General features: G+C 38.5%; 1 non-coding gene across 1 annotated transcript; it reads left to right on the top strand.

The window, feature by feature from the left end:
* The first annotated feature begins 2,220 nt into the window (after positions 1–2,220).
* Positions 2,221–2,326, top strand: LOC128289945 (small nucleolar RNA R71). The gene has a single exon (XR_008279585.1). It is a non-coding gene; the product is annotated as a small nucleolar RNA R71 (small nucleolar RNA).
* Positions 2,327–5,730: the final 3,404 nt, after the last annotated feature.

Raw genomic sequence — 5,730 nt, 5'->3', positions numbered from 1 at the left:
GCAAGGGGAAGTGATCTTTTCTTGTGGCATCATTCAGTTTCCTGTAGTCAATGCAAACTTTCCATCCTGTGACTGTCCTTGTTGGGATTAATTCATTCTTCTCATTCGTCACAATCGTCATGCCTCCTTTCTTAGGGACAACCTACACTAGACATACCCAAGAACTGTCAGAAATAGGATAAATAATTCCAGCATCTAGAAGTTTAATTACCTCAGCTTTAACAACTTCCTTCATGTTAGGGTTCAGTCGTCTTTGAGCTTGTACACACGGTTTGTATTCATCTTCCATCAAAATTTTGTGGGTGCAAAAAGAGGGGCTGATTCCTTTAATGTCAGAAATTTTCCAAGCTATGGCCTTTTTATGTTCTTCTAATACTTGGATTAATTCCTCTTTCTCCTTAGGTTGCAAGTTAAAAGCAATAATAACTGGTAGTGTAAAATTATTTCCAAGGAATGCATATTCCAAGTGGTTTCGTAATTGTTTAAGTTCCAGTTTGGGAGGCTCTTCAATAGAGGGTTTTTGCTTAGGTTCATCATTTATCTTAATGCCCTCATATTCTACTTGTCTTGAAGAATGCTCATTAGGTTCATCATCTGTCTCTTCTTCTTGAGCTAGATATAGTTCTGTCGTATCCTTCTGTATAATTTCCTGAAAAGAGTCTTGATTAGTGTGATCAATAGAGTCAATAAAATAACATGAATCATCCTGTTCCCTAGAAAACCTCATAGCATCATAAATTTTAAAGATAATCTCCTCATCACCTACTCTAAGTACCAATTTATCGTCACCCACATCGATTACAGCCCTAGCAGTGGCTAAAAATGGGCGCCCTAAAATTAAGGGCACTTCCACATCTTCGTCCATGTCAAGCATAAAAAGTCAACAGGAAATATGAATTTATCTATTTTCACAAGTACGTCTTCTATAATACCCCTAGGATATTTAACAGATCTATCGGCTAATTGAATACTCATCCTAATGGTTTAGGTTTCCCAAGACCAAGTTGTTTGAACATTTTATATGGCATCAAATTAATGCTAGCACCTAAATCAGCTACTGCTTTCTCAGCATTCAGACTACCAATTAAGCAAGGGATAGTAAAACTTCCCGGATCTTTCAGTTTGGTTGGCAGTTTGTTTTGGAGTATGGCTAAGAACTCCTCATTGAGTTCTACTGTAGATAAGTCCTCGAACTTCCTTTTATTTGTTAGAAGCTCCTTCAAAAATTTTGTGTATGTAGCCATATGCGAGATGGCCTCAACAAAAGGTAAGTTGATATGTAATTGCTTAAAAAGTTCAAGAAACTTACCGAATTATGCATCAATGCGGTCTTTTTTCAATTTTGCTGGGTATAGAACTGGTGGTTTATATTCTTTCGGCACTAGTTTGTCACTATTTTTAGGTTTTTCTTCCCCCCTTTCGCTTATCACAGCTTCTTGTGTTAACTTCTTTTCAGATTCTGCTAGCACTTTCCCACTCCTTAGTGTAACTAATTTTACATGCTCTTTTGATTTTATGTTACTAGGTAAACTTCCTAGTGGTCTTTCCGAAATTAGTTTGGACAGATGGCCTATCTGAGTTTCGAGCCCTTGGATCGACGCTTGTTGATTTTTAAGTGTTGTCTCGGTGTTCTGGAAACAGGTTTCTAACACCGAAATAAATTTAGACAGCATCTCTTCAAGGTTCAGTTTTTTTTCCTGTTGATAGGGTGGTTGTTGAAAACCCGGAGGATGTTGTAGTATTTGATTTCCTTAACCGTCCCACGAGAAATTGGGATGGTTCCTCCAACCTGCATTATAAGTGTTACTATATGGGTTATTTTGGGATCTAAAGTTATTGTTACCCATATATTGGACTTGTCCCTCCTCGATGCTAGGGTTGAAGGGTTGATACTCTGTGCATGCTCCTCCTCTATTCGTCTCGCACCTCATTACTGGATGTACCTGAGTAGAACCAAGTAAACCATCAATCTTTTTATTTAAAAGTTCTACCTAGTTTGACAGCATAGTAACCGAATTGACGTTATAAATGCCTGCTGTTTTAGTTGGCTTAGTCCTCATGACTTACCACTGATAGTTATTCAGTGACATCTCTTCAATAAATTCGTAAGCCTCTTCAGGTGTTTTGTTGTTGATGGTTCCCTCCGCTGCTGCATCAATCATTTGTCTTGTCGAGGGGTTCACACCATTGTAGAATGTTTGAACTTTCAACCATAGAGGTAGTCCATGGTGAGGACACCTTCGTAGTATGTCCTTGTATCTCTCCCATGCATCATAAAGAGTTTCTAAGTCCATCTGCACAAATGAAGAGATATCATTACGTAATTTGGATGTTTTAGCCGGCGGGAAATATTTTAATAGAAATTTTTCGGTCATTTGTTCCCAAGTAGTAATTGACCCTCGTGGTAACGAGTCCAACCACTATTTATCTTTGTTCATCAATGAAAACGGGAATATCCGAAGACGAATGGCATCGTCAGTAACGCCATTAATTTTAAATGTATCGCAGAATTCCAGGAAATTTGCCAAGTGAGTGTTTGGATCCTCATCCTGCAAACCATCAAACTGAACAAATTGCTGTATCATTTGAATAGTGTTAGGTTTTAGTTCAAAATTATTTGCAGCAATAACAGGTCTAACTATACTTGACTCAGTTCCTGTTAAAGTAGGTTTAGCATAATCATACATAGTACGAGGAGCAGGATTTTGATTTGCTAGTTCAACTGGTATCGCAGTAGGTAGCTGATTGTCTTGGTTTTCAGCCATCTCCTCGGTTGGGTTTTGAATATCGTTCTTTTGCTCGTTCTCTGTGTATCTTAAGCTTCGCCTTATTTCTCTTTGGTTTCTGCGAGTTGTGCGATCAATTTCTTTGTCAAAAAGTAGTACTCCTGACGGGTTTCTTCTAGTCATAAACTATAAAAACCTGCCAAGATAAATAAAAAGTAAATTAATAAATAAAAATAAAATAGAATTAACTTGCAAGAAAAATAAATGGCTAAAGTAATAAAAATTGAGTATTCCTAATATCTTAGTTCCTCGGCAACGGCGCCAAAAACTTGATCGTGATTTTCGTGACAGGTAAGTTTTATATATTTATAATTAATCGTTCTTGAAACTAACTATTATCACAATGTAGGCAAGTGTACCTATCGAACAGTAGTATAGTTTTAGCAAAATCGGATTGTCGAACCCAAAGGAACTAAAAGTACTAGTAATGACTATCTTTTTATTATCTTGCCTAAGAATAAGGGGTTTTTTTTAACAAACTAATTATCTAAACTAAGAATTCACAGAAAATAGAATTGGGGAATTACTTTTGGAAAAACGAGTGAATTAAGACAATACCTAAGGAAGAATCCACCTAGACTTCACTTGTTATTCTGACTCCGAATCAGATGATTTATTCATCTAGCTTGTTCCGTAGAGATCCCTAAGTTATGTTATTATCCCTATTCAAGACTAATAATGTCTAATCCCTAGATTGAATAATTGAGACTTTTCTCTAATTAACACCCTAGGGGTGCATTAACTCGATCTATGGTTCCCCTTATTAGGTTTCACCCTAATTCGGCAAATTCTTGTCACCCTATCTCTAGGTGCGCAATCAACTCCACTTAATTATGACAAATGTACTCTTAGACAGGGTCTATTCCTCCTCTGAATAAGAGCTTATCTTGAATCAATATCCTGGGATATCAAAACAAGAATTAAGAACACATAATTAAGAACAAGTTAAATATTTATCATACAATTCAAAAATAATAACAAGATTCGTCTTAGGTTTCATTCCCTTTAGGTATTTGAGGGATTTAGTTCATAACTAAAAAGGAAAACATCTCAGAAGAATAATGAATACAAAACATAAAGAAAACCCAAAGCTCCTGAAGGGAAATTGAGGAGAGATCTTCAGTCTTGATGGTGAATCCGGCTTCTGAAATGGATCAATCGACTTCCCTTGAGTAGTTCCCTGCCTCATTTTCTTCGCGTCCCCTTTCCTCTTCCTTTATGGTGTATTTATAGGCTTCAGAATGCCTAAAAGCCCTCAAAATTAGCCTTTTCCGAATTGGACACAACTTGGGCTCGGTAGGGACACGCCCGCGTGCGATTACTTCAGGCTGTGCTCGAGCCTGTTAGAATGGCATGGGCGTGTGTTCTACCCGTGTGTATCGTGCTTCGATTCTGCCAAATTGACACGGCCGTGTGGTCTGCTCGTGTGAGGAAGTCCAGGTCGTGTTGATTTCGTACGTTGGCCCATTTTCTCCGTTTTTGGCCCATTTCTCTTTCCTTTCGCTCTCCTATACTCACCTAAGTATAAAACATGAAATTAAGGCATTAGGAGCATCGAATTCACCAATTCTAAGAAAAAATAATCCATAAAATGTGTTAAGCATGGGGTAAAAATATGTATAAATTATAGTTTATCAGTGTGAAATCCTATAATAGCAATCAATCAGAGCAAACACAATCTAGGCCGGCCTTAGCCCTTATCAGTAATAGTAGCAGTCTAGGCCTGAGCCTAACTCAGTAACAGTATCAGTGGGGCCTAAGCCCATTACAGTATCAGTATAGTGTGCAATCAGAAAATCCTACCCAATCCAGCCTCTACACACCATCTCTGTACCAACCCTACACACCATGTGGGGATAAAATCGACCCACCCATCTCTACACTCCAAGTAGCACCGGTTGCGGCACTAAAACAGTATCTGTAGCAGAGCTGCTAGTAATAGGCTTATAGCTTTTTAGTACACTTCCTCCAAAATCATATATCCCACCTCATGCAATGCATCATAATATAAATGTATATATAGAAAAAATGGCATGCTCAAACAATCATACAACACATAGGGGTATATCAGTCATTTACAAAATAAGGGTCTAGGTACACTTACCAACCCAACAGTAGGTCCACGGGCGTCTTGGGAGACCCCTATAACCTTAATAGTCTATCGGTGATAATGGGCCCACAGCCTATATTGTAGGCCCGTGTAGGCTCACATGCTCGTATGGCCCACATAAACCAGAAATGGCCTTAGCCATGTGGTTTACACAGCCTGGCCCAATATTTACCACACTTTTGTATGATTTTCTCGTGTGGGGCCCACAGGCCCATTAGGCTTACACGTCCCAGTTCGACCCAAAATGGGCCAATATTGTTTTGACCGTGAAACCGCTCATGGCCATCTCATCCACTACACGGCCATGTTTTGTTATACGGCCTACCACACGGGCGACCACACGCTCGTGTGGTGTTGACAGTCCACTTTTCAGCTTTTCGGCTTTTCAGCTTTTGCCATTCCCCATCTAATCATACTGTTACGTACACCTGTTATGAAATTGTAGCTGAGATGCTTCTAAGATCAAAGCACTTATGAGTAACAACAACCGCACCATCATTCCATATTCGTAGTTAATCCAAAATCATAGTATTGAAAATTCTTTAACCAATTTATCGCTACTTAACAATCGAACAATCTCAAAACCACTTTTTTCCCAAAATCAATGCTTTCTCTCCAATGCTTTAACCTTCACACGAAACAGTTAACCGATTCATAAGAATCTATAACCCAACATAAATATATCTAGCACTTAAAGCACTTACCACAAGTGAAAAGATCACTTGTTGGGAAAGACTAATTGGCCTAACCCCTTGAATATTGAGATCGAGCCACTAGCAACAAACAGCAAAACCATAGTGTTAAATGAAAATCGTTAAGGGGGAAAAAAGAATG

Source organism: Gossypium arboreum, chromosome 2, assembly GCF_025698485.1.
Source record: "Gossypium arboreum isolate Shixiya-1 chromosome 2, ASM2569848v2, whole genome shotgun sequence".
NCBI lineage: Eukaryota > Viridiplantae > Streptophyta > Magnoliopsida > Malvales > Malvaceae > Gossypium > Gossypium arboreum.
The sequence above is the reverse complement of the archived record's forward strand: the minus strand, read 5'-3'. Positions and strand labels throughout refer to the sequence as shown.